Source organism: Panthera onca, chromosome X (assembly GCF_046562875.1).
Source record: "Panthera onca isolate mPanOnc1 chromosome X, mPanOnc1 haplotype 2, whole genome shotgun sequence".
Classification (NCBI taxonomy): domain Eukaryota; kingdom Metazoa; phylum Chordata; class Mammalia; order Carnivora; family Felidae; genus Panthera; species Panthera onca.
Genome location: NC_138357.1, coordinates 125770582 through 125791898, shown reverse-complemented (window position 1 = coordinate 125791898; position 21317 = coordinate 125770582). Strand labels below are relative to the sequence as shown.

Genomic DNA, 21317 nt, shown 5'->3' with positions numbered 1-21317 from the left:
TGATCCCTTCATCTACAATAAAAGCATCCGGGCCTCTGGTGGCATTGGCATTTGTAAGCCAGTGTCGCAGAAACCAATTCCGATTCCCTCCAACTCAATGGACATTCACTGAGTCCCACGCAGAGGAAGCTGAAATTCACTGCAGCCTGAAATGCAAATCTTTTACCTTGAGCTTTTCTTTGAAAAGCTGAAACTCACACGACCGATGCCATCGTAACCTTCAAAAAAAATCTCCTTCCCCTGCACCCTAATCCTGCCAATGGAAGTAGAGAATCTTAATGGAAAGATGCATTTCTCATTGAAATTCAGAAGCCAAGGGATGCTTCTCTTGAATTCTGTTGCATCGCTACCCGTGTGGTGTTCACTTAGTGCCTGCATTAATTCTGCTGCATAGAATTACAAGAGAAGAACTTCCAAATCCAAATGAAAATTTAGAAGAGAAGGCTCGTGAAACTGGAGACTTCGTTCTGTGTCTGTTGAATCTGAAACGTCTTCAGCTTAAACTAACCCTGGTACCAACTCTGGGCCTCTCCGTGGGTCCCCCAGTGGTCTTGTCCTACACGCATCTCAGTCCTTCCCTCCTCTGGCCACACCCTTTCTTTTCCAAATACCAGTAGTGTGTCTGTTTTTAATGCTTATTTATTTTTTGAGAAAGAGAGAGAGAGAGAGAGAGAGAGAGAGAGAGGGAGAAAGAGAGGGAGAGAGAGAGAGCGCGCTCACACACATGTCTGGGAAGGGCAGAGACAGAGCGAGACACAGAATGGGAAGCAGGCTCCAGGCTCTGAGCTGTCAGCACACAGCCTGACATGGGGCTCGAACCCATGAACTGTGAGATCGTGACCTGAGCTGAAGTCAGACACTTAACGGACTGAGCCACCCAGGTACCCGACGTAGTGCCTCTTCTTTACAAATGCCAGATATCCCACCCTGGACCACTTCTTCCTGTTTTTCTTACTGGTCTCCCTCTCACCCACACCTTAAAATTGTGCTCTCCAAACAGAACCTCCCAGCCACGAATGCTACCATTTTCCAAGATTCCTCACAGACTCCTTGAGCTCTTCCCCCCCCCCCCCATCTCATACTCTGACTTTGTCGTCAACCATTATAATGTCCTGTACATATATCCTTAACTCACTCGTCTCCTCCTCATCACCTCCTTGAGGTCCTTCATCAAAGCAAACACTTAAATCCCGTGAATCGCCATCACCCTCTCCATGTTTATTCACGTATTCCATTTGTGAACATACCCAGCTGGCTGTGGCTAAAAAAAATGTCTTCCACGCAGGCAGCTAAGCAGATTGCATTTCTCTACACCTTTGTTTTTGTTGTTGTTTTTTTAACCACTCTCCTCAATGACTCCTTTTCTTCTTTTTAAGTGTATTTACTTAGAGAGAGAGAGCAAGAGCAAAACAGGGAGGGGCAAAGAGAGAGAAAGAGAGAGAGAGAGACAAGCCCAAGTAGGCTTCTCACTGTCAGCACAGAGACCAACCTGCGGCTTGAACTCACGAACTGCGGTATCATGACCTGAGCCAACACCAAGAGTTGGACACTTAACCGACTGAGTCACCCAGGAGCCCCATCCAATGACTCTTTCTTAGTGGCTCCTTCAATTTCTACCTCCATCCTCTCCTGTGTTCTGAGTTCACAGTATTGCTCGCTACTCAGCTGAGGCAAGTGGAAAGATCAGGAAGAGGGTGCACATGGGTTCCCAGCGCTTCTCCCTGCCTCTGCTCCAGCAAAGTCCCCTCTGTCTCCTGCAGTATCTCATTCTGTCTACAGGACCCACTCCCCATTCCCACCAGCAGACCGATGGGCTATCCCTTCTCTCATCATAAACAAAATGAACCAACCCTCCCTCGACCCTTCTCCCACTCCCGGCTGCCACTCCCGGCTGTTCTTGATCCCTAAGCACAGAATTCCTTGGAAGAACGGTCTACGATCGTTCTACCATTTTGTCTTGGATCCTCGCCAGGGGCATGTCACCACCACCACTCAAAGTCACCAGTGATCTCTGTGCTGTGAAGCCAATGGTCATTTCTCACACCTCCTGATGGAAGGCGGAGGAACCTCGGTAAGGCATCCTCCAGGTGGAGAAGGCAGCTGGGACTGAAAAAAGGAAGGAAGCCGCTCAGCATGGTTTCCACAGAGTTTCATCCAGGGTAATGTACTGTTGGGGGGGAATGAGGAGGGCAGACTATCCAGGAGATGTGTAAACACCGTCCCCCCTCATCCTTCCTCCCCCCCATTCTGTGCCTTGTCTGGATCTTCATCCCCAGTTTTTATGGAGTGAGGTCACAGGGTCGTGATTTAAAGGGGGCCATCCGTGCACCGCAGGCTGTCTATTAGCTGTCTAACCTGACACCTTCTGTGCACCAGTCGCCTCCACTATTTACCTAAATTGGGGTTTTCTCTTGCACCTCTTTGGGGGAAGATCAGAACAAGCCTCCCCACACCCAGGTCAGGCAATTCATGAACCCGCACAAGGCCTGGAGCGCAAGCCCTGAGGGAGGTCGTTGCATGGGCAGGAAACGGGGTGGAGAGCCCAAGGGGCACTCAGTGTGGTCAGCACTCCTACACCCCCCTAACTTAACCTCTCAAAGGCATTTGACACCATTGACTGAGTTTCGTCCTTGAAACAGTCTCTTTGTTCTCTCCCTCTTTGCCTCCTGGATTTCTGCACGGTCCTCTGTCTGCTTTCTTGGTTCCTCCTGTCCCTCTTACGTCCTATCTGTCTTTGCACTCAATCCTTGGGGCTCCTCTGTCTACAGTTACTCCTAATTGACTCACTGAGCCTCATGGTTTTGAATACCACTGTATAGTAATGACTGCCAAATTTTTATGTCCGTGGACCTTTTCCCTGAATTCCAGAAATACAGGACCATTCTTCTATGACGTTTTCATTTAGATATCTGATGGCCAAGTCAAAGCACATCCAAAACCAAGATCCTGTTCTCACCCACAAACCAGCAACTCATTCAGCCTTCTGGTAGCTCAGACCCAAACCTGCCCGTTACCCTCCAGTCCCCATCTTCCTCCTCCAGCCCTCATCTGGTCTGCTAGGAAACATACCAAGATGTATCCAGAATCGCGCAAGTGTTCACCAACGCCCTAACACCATTATCTCAGCCTTGGATTGATGCACGCATCTCCTGTGTGGTCTTCCTGCTGCCTCCTTTGCATCAACTGCCCGCTCGCCCACCCCATCAGCATACTGAAACGTTAGCACCCCTCATCCACCAACTCAGCCAACACCTTCCGCATCTGGCTCCGTATCTACTCAAGCTCAAAGCCACAGGCTTTATGGTGACTCTCCACACCACCTGCTCTCTGGTCCTTCGTGACTTACTGGATGTGTACCATGCTGCCCACACATTCTCTTTAGTGCTTCCGGGTCCTTGCCCCTTAGCTGGCCCCCAAACTCACTCCATCTCCTTAGAGTCATTCCATCTGCTCCTGCAGCTTCCGAAGCTGCTCTCACCCCAGCAACCTTGTGACTTATGCTTTCACTTCCTCCAGGCCCCTGCAAACTCCCCATCTCAGGAATTCCTCCCTGACGCCCTACCTAACGTTTTCACCAGAGCCCTGATGCTTACTATTCCCTGTTTATTTGTCTCCTTTGAAATCACATCTCCATCCAACATACTGTATATTTCATTTTGTTAATGTTTTATTTATTTTTGAGAGAGAGAGAGAGAGCAAGCTGGAGAGGGGCAGAGAGGAGGAGACAAAGAATCCGACGCAGACTCCAGGCTCTGAGCTGCCAGCAAAAGCCTGACGTGGGGCTCAAACCTACACACCGCGAGATCATAACCTGAACTGAAGTCGGGCACCCAACCGATGGAGCCACCCAGGCGCCCCCAACATACTGAATAGTTTATGGATCTGTCGTGTCTATGACCTGTCTTCTACATTAGCACGGGACCCTCGTGATGGCATGGATTTCTCTACCTGTTTTGCTGACGACCGTACCCCCCGTGCCAAGGAATTGTGTGAAAACCATGTGTTGTGTGAATGCTGACTAGAAAGAGCTGGAAGAAATCATGGCAATGGCATATGAGGAACAGAACTTGAATGTCCAGAGAGCACTGTCTGCATAATTGGCATTTTAGACCTACTTGCATTTTTCTAAAAAAAAAAAAAAAAAAAAAGTATACACACACACACACACACACACACACACACACACACACACACATTGCAAATAGAAACTCTAGCCATTAAATGTGCTCTAGTGATTTGGTCTTCTTTGTAAGTATTTGGGCATTAGAAGCATTTGCCCCAGTGACTAGGGTTTGGTTATGCACTCCTCAGGTGCCAGAATGTTCCAGGAAAGAGAAGCTGTGATGTGTTTGAGACCAGATGGTAAATATTACAATGCTCAAGTAGAAACATGATATACAACATGTCTTGGAAAAACAATAAACGAACAAAACACCCTCTTCTACCTTGTATTTTATATTCTGCTTGTAAGGGACAAATTTCTGCCACTGATTACATTTAAAATATTTTTTTTCCATAAAAAGAAACCAAGCTGGTGCTGTAGATTCAATATTAAAACAACGTGACCCAAATGCTTAGTTGTTAAGTATGCTGGTAGCCAAGTGATTCTGTTTCCTTATCTTTCTCTCCTTGTTTGGATTTTTCTCGTTCTCTCTTCTCTTTGGATTTTTCTACCCTTCTAACCCTGTTTGAGCAACGGGCAAATTGTGGCACCTCAGCTGGCCATGTGTCTGCCAACAACTGGGGTCTCAGGGAGCAAGGATGCAGGGGACACACTACTGAATTGTCCCAGTTTGGGGTTCCTGGGTACGTTCCTTGTGGCTCACCAGTCCCTTTCCCAAGACGATGTTATGTTTTACGATGGAGGAAATGCTCTTTAGAGACCCTGGCCAGACGAACCCCTCAAACAAATTCTGTACCTGTGTCTGCCTCTCAGCCTTCTGCGAACAGACAGGAGTGCGCTATGGAATTAGCGTCTAAAAATATAACTGAATAAACACACAATAGAAAACACAAAGGCAGCAAGAATTATGGGCACACTCAAACGGGAAGAGCAAAACTTAAACTGCAGGTCTGAAAAATGAGCTCTTTTCTTGGAAGACTCTGTTCTGTTCTCCTTTTTTTTTTTCCTTTTTCTTTTTAATGATTCTAATTCCACGAAAATGGAATGTAAGACAAAGCCTTTGAAAGGGAACAGGGAGGCAGGTCAGCACTAATTCGGTTTAATTAATGCCATCCTGTTTTGTAATCTACAAACAATTATTGCAAATGCAAGATACTATATCTGCCCTTCCTTAACTGCTCTCTGTACTTTGACAAAACCATTTTATCACCCATTGGTTGCTACCAAGAAAGGAACTCTGAATTATCCCAATGGCATGTCTGTACTTCATACAGAATGACCTCGTTTGGCCAAATCTTGAGGAGATAGAAAGTCTGTCTGTTGGCCTGGCTTGCCTAGGGCAACTTGAAGAAGACCTCGCCAACATCACGAAAATCATTCTATCTCTTTTAGTATCTGGCACCATGTTGGGTTTGTGTCCATGTTCCTTCTCAGATGAAGTTCCCATTGTGACGGCTGACACTTGTACCCGGGACCGTGAGTTTGTCCGGGTGCTTAGAATCCTATTGGATCTGTGATCTGATTCAGATCAAATCGGTTCATCTTGTTATGTGGATATCTCTGGACTGGAACAGGCCTCCTCAAGCTTTCCAATTTAGGTGCAATGACTATATAGCAGGCAGGACAACTTGGGATGTGTAACAACAACATGTGAGTTCTCTTTAGCATCATACATTTTATTTTTAACACTCCATCCCATAAGTAAATTTATCACTCCATCCCATAAGAATGTCCCAATATTGGATGTAATGTAAAATTAAAAGTATAAATAACTCAGAAGAAAATTGGGCACATCCAAAAAAATGTGTTAAAAATCACTTCCATACAATTGATACTTGCCCAGAAATCTGTTATAAATTACTTGCCACTTCCCATACTCGATAATGTAAAGAACTAAACCATAGTTATGCTATAACTTTGTAAACTCCAGCTCACTCTTTCATACCCTCCAGATATGTGGACCCCAGTTTGAAAGCACGATGCTAGAGAAACATTAGCATCACTTAACTATTTATTCCTCCCCACTGGTATCAACCTTATATTGCACAGACCAGAAACTAGAGGCCAACATATTACATACGAATGACTTTGTACTAAGGGTGCCACATTTAGTAAATAAAAACATGGGATACTTGGTTAAACTTGAATATCAGATAAACAACAGATCATTCTTTTCAGTGTGTGTTCCATATTTACTTGAAATTCAAATTTAAATGGCTGTCTTGTATTTCATCTAGCAACCCTATTTTGTACTGGTGTACCAAAACGATCGTATTTTGCCAAAACGCAGTGTTCCTTTGCCTGTTCCCACCCTCGCCCTTCACCAACCTTCCTTTCTGTGATGTGAATATATATCTTCTCACATGATGGAGCTGGGGGGCTCAGAATGCTCTTGTTACAGACCAGTGTGTTCTATCCCAGGCCAATGTTAAAAACAGAACTTTGTTTTCAAAGTGTGTACAGAGGAACTAAGGAAGGTGTTAGTTCACCTTCATTTGCACCATTTGTACCACAAAAGGCACAGGATAAAGACAAGAAACTTCCAGATCTGCCACAGGGCACAGATGACCACAGAACAGCTGTGACTCTAAATGAGACAAAGACAAGGAGGGTGGGTTCACTTCACCAGGAGAAATGGAGACCAGGAGACTGGGGGCTGTTCTCTGGAACTTTCCTTTAGGGCAAGGTCTCAGCTGGAGACCTTGCTTGACCTTGCTTTTCTCTTTCTTCTCCTGGAACTTCAGTGCGATGCTCAGCTCCAGCGCCATCTTGTGACCTGAGGATGGGAGTCACGTTCTAAACTCAATGGTAGCTCCCCAGATGCCCTGTGGTGCTCTTGCATAAAGTCAAAACCAGTGGATTGGTCCAGAGCCTTCTGCCAGGGCTGGGGGTCATTGTCTGCTGACTCTAATGCCTGTAGACTGACCATAGTGACTCTGGGGTTTCTGATGGATGGTGGTCCTGCCCAAAGACACAGAGAGGTTCTTAACAAGAACCAAGTTTCCAACTTCGTTTGTTTTGTTTCAGACGTGTTGAGCTTCAAAACACACACCGGAAAATCAACAAAGGGGCAGTTGGATAAACAGATCCTGAGCTCAGGAGATAGTGTCATGAGTGTAATGTCTAAGAACACAAAGAGATTGGATTAAATCCTGTCTCTGCTGCATCCTGGATGTTGACCTTGGGCAAGTTCCTGAATCTCCATATGCCTCTGTTTCCTCATGTGTTGGAAGGGAGTAAGGATAGTAAGACCTACCTCATAGGGACATTACGAGGAGTAGGTATGGTGAGGTTCTGGTGTGAACACTTTGTACGTGTTCCCTCTTATTACTCTCTCCTGTAAACCATCGACAGGTGTTTCTCCATGATACTGTGGGATTGAGCAGAGTAGCTTGGGGAGACACTAGCAGAGATACAGCAAGAGAGAGTGCAGGACAAAGACCTCCTCATCTCCAACAGACACATGTGGCAGAGGAGAATGAAACTGGAAAAAGTTACAGGGAGGGACCTGTCAGTAAGGAAGAACAAGAGAAGACAGTACAGTGATCTCCCATGGGGAAGTGGCCAAGGGGCCATGTTGGTGAGAAGTCTCATAAGAACAAAGCCTTAGGAAAAAAAACTAACCCAGATCTGTTGCAATCGATGCTATGGAATCTCTGGAGTCCTTGTGACCACTGTTTGGGGGGGCGGGGATGAAAGGGCCAGAAGCCAGGCTGATACTGGCCTGGGAAGGAATAGGGATTAGCACACGGAGACAGCAAGTACAGGCCACTATCTTGAGAGGCTGGCTCCTGAAAGGAGGAGACAGAAAAACTAAGGACGTGAACATTTGAGATCGTGTTCTATTTAAAAGCAAAGATGTCTAACGCAAAGGGAATAATTAGGTAGATTTGTTATGCACCACAGGATGGAAGTGTATGCGGCCGATAAAGTAACGGCTTTTGCTATTTCTGTTTCTGTTCCTAATTGCTACCGAGCAAGTCAGCGTAAATCAGAACATTGAAGAGAGGCAGTTCTTTTGTGCGGAGACCTTGCGATGGGAAGAAGGTCTACAGGAGATGCAGGATTCCACGGACCTCTGGTGCAGTGGACAGGACCCAGCCTGCACCCCGAGGACTCACCCCAAGATAAACAAGACAAATCATTTGCCTCCACAGTTCTTTCCTACCCTTCCTGGTGCCTCTGCTATGGCGAGTACGCTACAAAATCACTCTTGCTTTATAAAAAAACAAAGAAACAAACAAACAAAAAACCCGGCTTGAGTGTTTAAAATGCAAGCTTGTCCAAGGGACACCTGGGTGGCTCAGTGGGTTAAGCAGCTGACTCTTGATCTAGGATCAGGTCATGATCTCACGGTTCATGAGTTGGAACCCTGAGTGATTGTGCGCTCTCTCTCTCTCTCTCTCTCTCTCTCTCTCTGAAAATAAATAAAGTTAAAAAATAATAAAATGCTAGCTCCAAGATATTTAACTCTTATGAAGGTTCACTCCCAGAAGCTTTTAAATGAGTAAAAATTAACTTGTCACATGTCTGTTAACACCTTACGCAAGAAGCTTCTCCTTTAATTAAATGTTTATAAAAAAAATGTGTGTGTGTGTGTGTGTGTGTGTGTGTGTGTGTGTGTGTGGCCATGCCATTTATAAGAACTTCTTAAAGCAAACTTCCCAAACCGTGCCTCCCTTCATTCTTCGGCTTATAGTCCCAGAACAGAGCCTTCCAGGCAGGCTGGGGACTTCAAAGTGGACAGGTGCAGGCATGCTTACCTGGGCACCCTCATGCCTCACAATGCAGTGGCTGACAGGTGATAGATGGCCCTTGCCACCAGGACTTTCCTCCGTAATTCCACATGGGAGGCACAAGTCTCTGCAGTTCCTAATGGTGCAGGTTGACACGCACAGATTTTTCTCTTTTCTGTCACCTTCCAGAACATGCATATCTCCTCCGTTGTCCTTGGTAACCCCCATTCTTTCATCCTTGCAGAGTTAAGCATTTGTTCCCAGGGAAGGATTAAAGCACAGATCAAATCTCACACAAATGGAGCAAGCTACCCGTTTCAGGTCAAGGTTCACATGAATTATGTCAATTTAAGAACCACCTTCACAGAGAAACTTTTTTTCTCTTTTTCTTTCCTTTTTTTTTTTTTTTTTTTTTTGCAATACCAATTCTGCCAAACCTAAGAAGTACAAAGGTGAACAGGAAACCTTTTTGCAAATGTCACATTTTACTTTCAAATTCCTAAGCACAATTGTCCATTATGTCCCAGAAAATTGGTAATAACTAAAAAAAAAAAAAAAAAAAAAAAAAAAAAAAGCAGATAATGGATAAGTACTGTGGCAGACCAATTATAATGTATGCTTAAAATTATCTTTTTGCAAACTTGTTCTCAGCTCTTTGGTTCTTTTGATTTATGCGAACCGTGACTTTTTAACTCTAGGTATCATCCCTCATTTTAAGAGATCTGGTGAAATCTTTTACACTGAAGAAAATGGAGGGAATCCAATTTCTTGTCCCCCAAAATGAGACAGATTCTTTTTTTTTTAAATTCATCTCTAGTTTATTATGCTATCGAGCTTTAAGAAAACTTCTACTTGTTTCTTTATGTCCAGATATCTGACATACAGAATATGGATATTTCATATCACTAACCGGTGCACAGCAAAATGTAATTTAAGAGAACAGTTTTCAGTAACTGTTTTGTAGAATGAACTTCGCACCTGGGAGTCATAAGTTGGGCCAAGTTTTAAAAATCCGTCGGCAGTTGGAAACGAAAAATAGCAAGATAGAGCAATTATGTTGAGAAACTTTTTTTTTTTTAGCCTCCAGAGACTCACATCTATTAAAAAGAAAATTGTCTTCTTAAAGTGTGATTATAACTCTGTCCTTTTGAAGTTCGGTAGTGAGAACAAAATGTGCCTAATTTTTGTTTATTCTTTATTCTATCTGGATTGGACGTGATTTATCACAGGTGTACCTGCAAATCATTTTGTAGCTTTTCCTCCTCATAAAATTTCGCAGTGCCGAGAATTTGCAAAGAAGACTTCTTCCCCAAGACTCATGGCTTCTTCAGTGTTGTCTCTTTTCTTTCTTTAGTTGTGGAGTTTCTTTGCTCCATCCTCAAGTCAATTTCTGGGATATTTGGGATGATTTGATGGTTATCTAGTTGTGTCTTAGGATGAGAGGAGTCTAGGTTCCTCCTACTGCACCACCACCTTCCTCCTGTTGCTCAAGACGAGATAGACTTTTATCCTTATTGACAGTCTTGCCAAAGTATGGGGGAAAATGTGTTACTGTGTTAGGTTTCCTTAGAGGTGTCCCAGAAGCCACAGCATTGGAGAAAATAACTTTATATTTTGAATTTAAAATCCGTATTTTGGTATGAATTTCCCGACACCTGACGACATATTTATTGTTACAACTGAGAGACGCTATTCCATGAAAAGAACTCAAGAATTATAGGCAGCTATGTAGGAGTTGCATAAAGATCTTTAAAAAACACAAAGATTTGCATACCATTTTTTCTATATTTGGTATTGTTGATATTGGATTAGTTCTTCCTTCTGCTGTGTTCACTGAAATCAAGGGATAAAAGCCATTCTGGGATAGTGTCACAAAACTGAGCTGCAAGCTTGAGCCTCTCCTTTCCTCTAAAATAAAGGGTCTTTTAAGCTTTTGGTTTTTTTTTTTTTTTTTTTTTTCAGGGCTCAGTTTGATTCATGGTTTATAGCAAGGGTTGGCACATTATAGCCCATGAGCCAAATCCAGCCCTCAGCCTGGTTTTATAAATAAAGTTTTATTGGCACATCCACATCCACTGGCTTAGATATTGTTCATGGCTGTTTTCACATTACAAGGACAGAGTTATTATGAAAATTATAGGTGTTGATGAGAATCAGTTAGGTCAGGCCAAAGTGCCATATTTACCATAACTGAATTACAGGAAAGAAAGAAGAAATTGTTTATCAGCCAAGAGGTGGGGACAACCACGAGCCCTAGTTTCCTAAAACTTTAAACTTGCAATCTCTCTCGTATATAATCTAAGGCCCATCAGAGATTATTTTATGGGTAGAGGGGGTGGAGGGAAATGGTCTGCTAGTCCTAAGTGAGCAGACTTGAAGAACTCTATTGGAAATGATCAATCCCTTTTTTAATTTTGTTTTCCTCCAGTGTCTGGCATTCAGCCTCCTATGACAGGGAACAGTTTCCTCTTGGGTTGTTGGGAGAGTTCTTTCAGAGAAAGCATCCCTGCCTCAATTTCTCCTTCCACAAAGTGGGGGGACAAGAGGTCCCACTCTTTTCGATTCTTTTTCTCACTTGGCTGCCCTCCTGAAGAAAGCCAGTTTGTCCCTGTCACCTATGCCCATTGCCCCCAAGCGGTCTGTGCCAGGCCTCAACGAAGAAGCTCTTGGCTGGACTCTCCTAGACTCTGGGGCCAATTCTCCTTTCCATGGAAGAAGGTCTTTCTTTTCCATTAGGGGCAGCTATCCAAGTTTAAGTATGGGATTGAAGGGAAGGAAAGCTGTGCAAGTTGCTTTCGTCCCTACTCAAGATCTCCTCTAGGCTATGCTCTAAGAATGGCATTCATGACTGGTGTAGTCTGCTAGGGCTCCCTGTTGGGGTCTGGGGTGAATGGCAATAAAGAATACTCACATTCCAGATACTGTGTTCTGTGCTTGCATTTTGTGGGGAGAAACTGAGGAGAAAGCTTAGCGTCCTTGGATATGGAGGGGAGGAAAAAAATTTCCTCTACCCTCTTAGGTTATAGTAATGAGGCCCGCAAATTACACTGCTAAAAGATAGATTAATAGTAAAGAGGGTTTATTTGTGCATATAGAGTCCTTCATAGAAAAGAAGACCCTGGCAGACTAAGGAGCTTATATGCCATTTTAACAAAGGGCAATACATTGTAGGTAAGTGACAAGAAAAGGCAAAGGGAGGGGCACCTGGGTGGCTCAGTCAGTTAGGTGTCCGACTTTTGGTTTCAGCTCAGGTCATGAACTCATGGTTTCGTGAGTCCAAGCCCCACATCAAGCTCTGTGCTTGGAGCACAGAGCCTGCTTCAGATTCTCTCCCTCACTCTTTCTCTGCCCTTTCCCCACTTGTACTGTCTTTGTCTCTCTCAAAATAAATAAATACACTTTAAAAAGAAAACATGAAAAGGCAAAAGTGTCTAGGGTCCTAGGGTAGTAAATTGTGGAAAAGTAAATAACATGGAGAGAAACGAAAGGAAGATAAGGATTATTTTAGTAAGGTTTGTTTGTAGATCTGTCTCCAATGATCAAGGTGGTTCTCCTCCTGGTACAAGAGCAGGGGAAGCGAAATGCCTTTACGAAGGTAAATGTATGTCCTGCTTTTGGGCAGACAGTGGGGGGACACAGAGCTCTTTCTGCATTTGGTGCTTCTTAATTGCCTTCAGTTCAAACTAATCCTTCTGTCAAAGTGGCGTATTTCGGGCTGGCATACTCTGATCCCCCCCGGCTATCCTAAGGATGCACGGTGCTCCCTAAAAAACTGAGGTCCACCCAGAATCTCAGAATGTGACCTTATTTGGAAGAAAGGTCTTTGCAGATGTAATTAGGGATCTGGAGATGAAACAGTTCTGAATTTAGGGTGGGCCCCAAATCCTTTTAAGAAGAGAGGGCACAGAGAGATGCACAGGGAAGAGGGCCATGTAGAGAGGGAGGCAGAGAAGGGAGGGATGCTGTCATGGACCAAAGAGCCGAGGACGGCAGCACTGGAAGCTGGAAGGGGCAAGGAAGGCATAGTTGTTACGGCCTCCAGAGGGTGCACACCCCTGCTGACACCTTGGGCTTTTGGATTTTTGGCTTCCTGACCTATCAGAGAATAAATCTGTCATTGTAAGCCACCAGTTTGTAACACGTCATTCCAGCAGCCGAAGAAAACTACAGCTGACCCATGAACAACACGTGTTGGAACAGCACTGGTCCATTCGTGTGCAATTTTTTCAAAACCCTTGGTTTTGAAAATCCATTTTCTCTTCCTAATGATTTTCTTAATCACATTTTTCTTTCCCCTACCTTACTTGTTTCTAGGAATATAGTGTGTAATACATATAGAAAATATGTGTTAGTTGACTGTGTATGCAGTTGCTAAGGCTTCTGGTCAAGAGTAGGCTAGTAGTTTTGGGGGAGTCCAAAGTTTATGTGGATTTTCAACTGTGTGTTGTTCAAGGCTTGATTGTCATACACATAAACAGACATCTCATCAACACCCTTTAGTAGTTATACGCTCACAATTATCTCTCTGTACTGCAAAGCCCCTACACGGTACCTTACTGTCACGACCATTATGTGCTATTTTTTGAATTCTTGAACTCGTAACATAGGCTGGGTGCTATGCTGGGCTTTTTGCTGCACATACATTTCAAGACTTTCATATATGTTTCCCAACTGTGCTACCACCTACACATCTCCAGAGTCTTAATCACCAGCACTTCTAAAATATTAAATAGAATAACAGAACATTTCTTCCTTTGCCAATTACCATTTCAGCAATTACTTTAATACATAAAATATTTTAAAAGTTTCTTTCATCTCAGCAGAAAGTCTTTCTACCCAGGGGACTGTGACTCAAAGATGTATTTCAGCCTTAGGCAAAATCGTTTCATTCATTATCCCAGATTTTTGTTATTTGGGTTTTCGTTGTTGTGGTTTACAGACTTGGGACTAAAAGGAAATTTTACACAAAGACTTTATCCAGTGTAAGGAGCTGAGAAAGTAGGCAACACTTCCCCTAAGTACCAGGCATTCAGAGAGATGGGTGGGGAATAAAACCTTGACATTCTGAAAAACCATGTTTTTATTAGTGCCAGAAATATTCAATGGGTACCTGTTATCTCCACTCACAAGATCTAAAACTCAAATGTAGGATGTTGGCATTTCACCAGTAAAGATAAACTGCCTTTCAGTATGAGTCTTAAGCTCTCTTAAATGGTACCACATTTTCAACACTTCACAAAGCATCAAACACACTGACACTTGAGGCAAACATGAATATTTTATTCTCCCTCAATAAAATAGTTAAACACATCCATTCTCTGCCATTCAAGGTTTTACGACCTAAGGCCATGGCTGCGCAATTCAGAAAGAACAGAGCTGAGAAAAAAGAAGAAGAAAGAAAAAAAGTCCAAAGCTACAAGTACTGTCCAGAAAGTTTTACTTCTCTCCATTGATTATCTTGATCCAACAGAGACACGGAACCTACCACATCTGGGGCAAAAAGCAGCCACTCAGAGAATTCTGGATTTTGGTTCTGTAACTGATGTGATCCTCTCATGGTGATCCTTTTGTGACTCTTCTGAAACCTGTCTCCATTGTTTCTTACCACCATTGACTATCACCCCATTCTGCTGGTGCCACCTTCTCTCCATCCCGAGCATGTAACATTAGGTGATCTGAAGAGTCTGGGGAAATTGGCGTCCATCCGTGGAATTGTCACTACCTCTAGAATTGAGAGGAAATGATGCTCATCGTGCCCACTCAAACGTCAGACACGCTCTGTTGAAGCAGGAAAGCAGATGGCAGCACTCGCCTTCCAGGTCTAGGTCAGAATGGGGGCTTCTGCTCTTCAAAGCAAGAATATGGCCCAGGTACACACATCTTTGCCTGTATTCAGCTGGCCACCCTTCTCTGTGCACACAAGTGATGGATCATGGGGGGACTCCTGGCACTTCCCAAGAGCTGTTTGGATGCATCCAAGACTGAGATGCACACAGGTGTATAAGGATATGTGTCCAGGGGCTTCATTGTCCAAAGGCATCTAAGTGTGATTACCATACTGTAACCCAATCGGAGTGCATGGAAAAAAAGTATATCTAAGATGTACACACAATAGAATATTTGGGATGATTTCACATTATTTTAAAAATACTCTATGTGTGCTGACACTATATTGTATGTGCTTACTAAAGGGTCTGGTAGAACATAGACGCAATGGAGTCATTACCCCCCAACAAGGGAGAAATTTGGAGGAAGAACCTGCAAGAAAGCTGGGAATGAGGAGATTGGGATTTCCAATTTACATCTGTACTTCTGTATTTTTCCTTTTTTTTTTTTTTTTTTTTGTCTTTACAAACAAATATTTTAGCATTTTTCTTTATAGTCTTTAAAATGGAATGTGTTTGTATTTTTACCTGTTTTTGAACTAGAACAACTAGGAAACATTGATTTTAAAAAGTGAGGAAAACCAGATGGAAGAAGGAAATCTGAATGGTCGAAAGAACACAAGAATGCTAGAGAAAAGTCCATTAACAAAGATGCAAATTAAAAATAAAATTAAAATCTATGAAGATTCATTGACAACAATGTAAGTACCCAATGACGTCAGACAGATGGGACAAAGTGTGTGATTCTCACAAATAAAGTCATGTCTGGCCAGTAACAATGATACCAAAGAATATTAGGAATTTGTACAGAAAGACGAGAATAATATATAAAATGTTTTAATTCACAAAGTGGTTTTATTTAAGGATCCCATGTTGTGGAAGAACATTCTCCAAGTCTTGCTGTAATGAAGGGAATATGGAAGGCTGTACTATAAAATGTAAACATTGGTCATTCCTGGGGTAGGGTCGTTGTCGATCTTCATTGCATTCCTTATGCTTATAGATACTTTGTAGCTTTAGAATGAACATGTACTAGTTTGATACTCTGACAAATAGGAGGGACATTAAGAATTGCATGTAGAGTCTTGGTCTAAAGTCAGCAAACATAGATGGCACATTTAAGGGTGGAGTGGCTACAGATGGGGACTGACACATACATGGATTGTCATCACATTTTATCACTGAAGCTATCAATCCAAGTAGTAACTACATAAAATGGGCTTTTAAAAATATTAGGTCATTTTAATTGAATGTAACCATGGCGAATATTGTGGCCCCTACTGTTCTTAATTTGACCATGGTTGAAGTTACAGAGAAATGCTGAGATGTGGGCAATTCTATTCGTCCTTTACACAGAATGAGCCTCTTCCCACAGTATCCTCTTCTGGGCTTCCCAGCAATATAAGCTTTCACATCCAGTCTTTTAAAAGGAAAAGGAGGAAAACTGACTATCACACACGATTCCTTGCCCTCCATACCACCATGATTGGAGACTGTAAATAAAACAAACGAAGAGGTCCCAGACAGAGCAAAGTCCTTTCTCCTAGCACACAAAAGGACTATTTTTGTATTCAGGAGAGAAATCACCTAAAAAAAAAAATGATCCTTTGGTTCTGACAGCTATTTGCAAGCTTTAGAAAAGGGGAGGAAAGGATTGCCTTTCTCAATCAGTGTTTGAATAAGGGTTCTTATGTTAAACTGACATCTTGGTCTTAGGGTGAAACTCCTCTGAGGCTTTCAGAAAACAAAGAGGGCAGGAGTTAGGAAATCTGCTTTTTCAACCCCAGGGTCAGACTCTCAAGTACCAACTATGGTCTCCTTTGCTCTCTTCTCCCTTCACTGGCGGGGTCAGCTGAGATTTCACATGGTATATTTTGGAGCAGAGCTTCTGAAACATTAATGTGCACACAAATCCACTAGGGGTCTTGTTAAAATTATAGATTCTGATTCCATAGGTCTTGGCGGGAAGGGACCTGAGATACTACATTTTCTACAAGCTCCCAGGTGAACCAAGGCTGCCCGAACTGTGCTTGAATGCAAAGGTTTTTGACAGCACTAGAGGAAACAATAACATTTTCTTGCGTATGAGAATTTTCCGTAATTTGCATGCCATTATGGCCAACTTTTGCAATGTTTCTGGGTATACGCATTTTTTATCCAAGGGTGTAGACTGGATAATTACAACAGAATGAAATGTCCCTGAAGTGGATCAAACAGTAAAGAAAGAGATCTTGCAGGGTGTTGGAATCTAGTAGGTCTGTTACCGGAGCATACCTTATACCTCCATGGAAATTGAACCAACTAGATGGCATCATGCCCTGCTAGCAGGCAAGACAAAAACACGATTTAAGAACACAGACACTCTAGACAACTTTGTGGTAGTGACAGAGGCAGGTACTATTGGTGTTTCCTATGCCAACCCTCTTCATTGCATGGAAGTAAAAAACTGTGACATGTTAAGTCAACCTACGACACCACGATGGAACAGGAATGTAAAACCAAGGACCATTCATTCTAGATCACTGCACTGTATCAACAACCTAGAACGGAGCCCCTTATTTGAGTCATCCAACACAAATGGCATGCAGAATTTGTCTCATTCACCAATGTCCACGGGAAATCCAGCCACACAGAGTTTTTGTGAATCTGTTTTGCAGATTTCATCGAAGATTTCATAAGTGAGATGAACAGGGATAGACTTCGTACATTTCACAGCTTATAATCTTCCAGATCTTTGTGACCTTGCATGCCTTTTAAAGATTCCCATCTCCTATTCTCCCTCCATATCTCTCTCCTCCTTTGATGACCTTCATCTTCCTCAATGAAGGAAGGCCATATGGCATTAAACCTATATGTGCTATCAAACTCCATGCTCCACAAAACCAAAGGGTGCTGATCTCCTTTAAGTGGCTACTTAGAAACCATGTATTGCTTCTCTTAGATGCTCATGTGATGTTTAATTCTATGTGTCAACTTGACCAGTCTGAGGGATGTCCAGATAGCTGGTAAAACATTACTTTTGGTGTGTCTGTGAGGGTGTTTCTGTAAGAGATTAACATTTGAATCAGTAGCCTGAGTAAAGAAGATCTACCTTCACCAAATGTGGGAGGGCCTCATCCAACCCACTGGGGACTTGAATAGAACAGAAAGGCAGAGGAAGGACTTTGAATAGAACAGAAAGGCAGAGGAAGGACTCTTTGTTCTTGAGCTGGCATGTTCATTTTCTCCTGTCCTCAGATCCTGGAACCCCAGATTAGAGTAGTTTATTTGGCAGTAAATTTCTTTGTACAGCCAGTACTAAATCAGGAATAATTTTTCTTAATTTTGTCTTGTTTAGTATTTTTTACTAAACTTTTTTAAATTTTGGAATAATTTTAGTTTTACAGAAAAGTTATAAAGATAGCATGGAGATTTCCCTTACAACATTTACCCAGTTTCCCCTAATATTCACATCTTACATGACCATGGCCCGCTTGTCTAAACTATGCAACCAACTTTGGAACATTACTATTAACTGTATTTACAGACTTTACGAGGATGTTCCCAGTGTTTTCAATTGTGAGATATTTCTGTTTCAGGATCCCATCCAGGATACTACATTGTATTTACTTATTATACCTCCTAGTTTCCTCTGCACCATGACAATTTCTGAGAATTCCCTTGCTTTTTGTAACCTTCACAGATATTTTCTAGATTGTCTCTCAATCTGGGCTTGTTTGATGCCTTCTAATGATTAAACTGCAGAGATAGGGGTTTGGGGGAAGAAGTCCTCAGAGGGAAGGTGTCCTTCCCATCACATCCTATCAGGGGTCCATGATTTCCATGTGACTCAACACTGAAGATGTTAACCATGGTCATCTATTAAAGATAGTATCTGTTGAGTTTCTCCGCTGTTAATCATTTCTTGAGTTGTGTGACCATGGGATTTTTTTTAATGTATCAATTTTCAAAATACCTAAAGTTATATTTATTTCTTATTTTTATTGAGTTCCTTTTCTCCATGTTCAATTATTTCTAATTCAATTTCATCTCTGTTGCCTTCCTCCAGAAAAAAATTCTTAAATACCATATTTCTCATAGAACTCTCCTGCTTCAACCTGGAGGCTATTCTTGGTTGGGATAAAAGGAAACCCGTATTGTGAGCATCTCCAAGGTGCGAAGGAAAGTAATAAATATTTTATATACATTTCCTACTTACATTTCACAAGAGCTCTCTAAATTAAATATTAACAGACCGTTTTTTTCAAATGAAGAAACTAATTTTCCCAAGGCCATAGTTAAGGACAGTAAGTAATAAAACAGGAGAGAACCTGGATTCCCTACCCAGAGGTTCAAGATCACCCACAAATTTCTCAAATATGACTGTCACTCTACTGCATGGGCCCACTCCCATTCACCCTCCCGAAAAGAGAGGTCTGCGCCCTGCACCATAAGCATTCCCTAAATATCACTGCCTTCAGCATTCACTCCTGCTGCCCCCTTTCTCCAAGTGACCTTCCCAAAATCGCTCATCGTCCAAGCCCAGTTGAAGCTCTTCTCCTCCTGGAAGCTCCTCATGACCATGATGCCCACAACGCCTTCCCCCTCATGTTGAGTGTGCTGCTTCTAGCATTCTCTAGCACTAGAGATGGTCTTCATTCTCTTGCACCCAGCTTGTTAAACAGGGTTAGCCCATCCTTGCACCATGCCATGGAGAGTATAAAAGTTCCAGCCCTGATTAACAGTGCCTGTGCTAGGAAACCCCCAGGGAAGGTCTTTGGCCTCTTAGCTGGAGCCGTACATTATGTCCGTCTCACTACATCCCACCTCTTTGCATTAACCCACTCCTGTGGTCTCCCCTTATATTTAGCTACATGCCCATGCCAAAGTTACCCCACCACCAAAGTACAGAGAGCAGTCCTCAAGACTGTCATCACTTCTGATGCAATTTTGCAAGCTCTGGGGAGCTTCCCTAGACCATTGTCAGGTTCAGTAATTCCATAGAAGGATTCCCAGATATCAGAGAAAGCTGTTTTGCTCACAGTTATGGTTTACTACAGCTAAAGGGTACACACGGAAATTGGCAAAGGGAAAAGGCACGTGGAGATGCATGTGAGAAAATTACAAATGCAGAGCTTCTAGGTACTCTGTCCCTGTGGAGACATGGACAGTGTTACAATCCAGCACTGATGGGTGACAATATACACAGAATACTGCCAAGGAACACCCCCTTGAGACTTGGGTGTCCAGAGTTCTTATGGGGGCTCCATCATGTAAGAAGGACTGACCATGCGGCCGATCTCAGTCCCAACACACTCAGGAAGACAAGCTGATATCGCATGACCCAAAGCGTCCACCCTCTGTCACTTTGTGAGGTTTTCTGGCATGGCCAGAAGCCCCACCCTAAATCACAATGTTACACAATCCAGTGACCCCAAGGCCCCAGGCAAAGACACCTCTCACACAGGACATTCCAAGGGCTTAGAGGTCACCTCCAGAAGGTAAGGGGCAAAGGCCAGATCTCTTTTTGAACACGACTAGATTCTAGATTACACAGTCAGTGTGTCTTACCATCTTGAGGACCTTGCCCCCTTTTCTAACACTTAGCTCTGCATGTGTTTCTTATCATAACCAGAACGTGTGTGTATACACAGATACTCAGACATTGACAATGATGTTTCCAGAGTGCTAGGTTCACGGTTGATTTTGTTTGTTTTTTTGTTTCTCATGTATACTTTTCTACTATATCCAAAGTTTCTACAAAAACGCTTGCCTCTATAACTAGGATGGGAAAACAGATTTTAATGAGGCTTTTTTTTCACATGTTGCCTATCCAGTTTTGTTCACTATGAACTACAAGATTTGTCCACTTACTAACCATTGATATACAATAGTATTTGGAGGACTATACGCTCTTTTTGTTCCTCTGAATTATCTAAAAAATCACTAAAAAGGATATGTTAAGAATAATGTAAACTCAGGCACCTGGGTGGTTGAGCATCCGACTCTGGATTTCGGCTCAGATCAGGATCCCAGGGTCATGGGATCGGGCCCCACATCAGGCTTCATACTGACAGCGTGGAGCCTGCTTGGATTCTCTCTCTCCCCTCTCCCCCTCCCCCACACTTGTTCTCTCTCTCTCAAAATAAAAAAATAAACTTTTAAAAAATTAAAAAAGAATAATGCAAACCCTACTTGCTAACTAGAATTAGGTATGTGTGCAAGTATAATAATGTAAATACATACCTAAACAGCGTCAGCACATACAAGGCACATGTATATGTAAAAATAACTATATGCAGATGTTGATATAGAGACATGTGTGGATTGTGTCACTCAAGAATATATAAGAGGCTTCAGCTAGTGTGATATGGGAATACACTCCTATTTGTCTATCAAAATTTCCTCTCCGCTCATTCCATGGTGCCATTTTTTGGTACGGCATGTACCATCAATGGAGACGATAGAACCCCTAAAGCATCAAGATTGAATCTTAGGGGTAAAAAAAGTCGTAGTGTTTTTATGTATAAAGCACAAACAGGCACGTAGTACAAAACCAGAGGCACTGTGTAACTATGGCATTAAACTTTCACG

General features: G+C 42.8%; 1 protein-coding gene across 2 annotated transcripts in view; it reads right to left on the bottom strand.

Annotated features, from left to right (window-relative positions):
- The window catches only part of LOC145714024 (pseudouridine-5'-phosphatase-like), a 473528-nt gene that overhangs the window by 274477 nt on the left and 177734 nt on the right, over positions 1 to 21317 (bottom strand). The window contains exon 6 of one of the 2 annotated variants that reach the window (XR_014136772.1): positions 16026 to 17786. The exons of the other annotated variant lie outside the window; for it this stretch is intronic. The gene's annotated coding sequence lies outside the window, so the exon portion shown is untranslated. Of the gene's footprint in view, positions 1 to 16025; positions 17787 to 21317 lie in introns of those variants that run through there. 2 annotated transcript variants of the gene reach the window in all.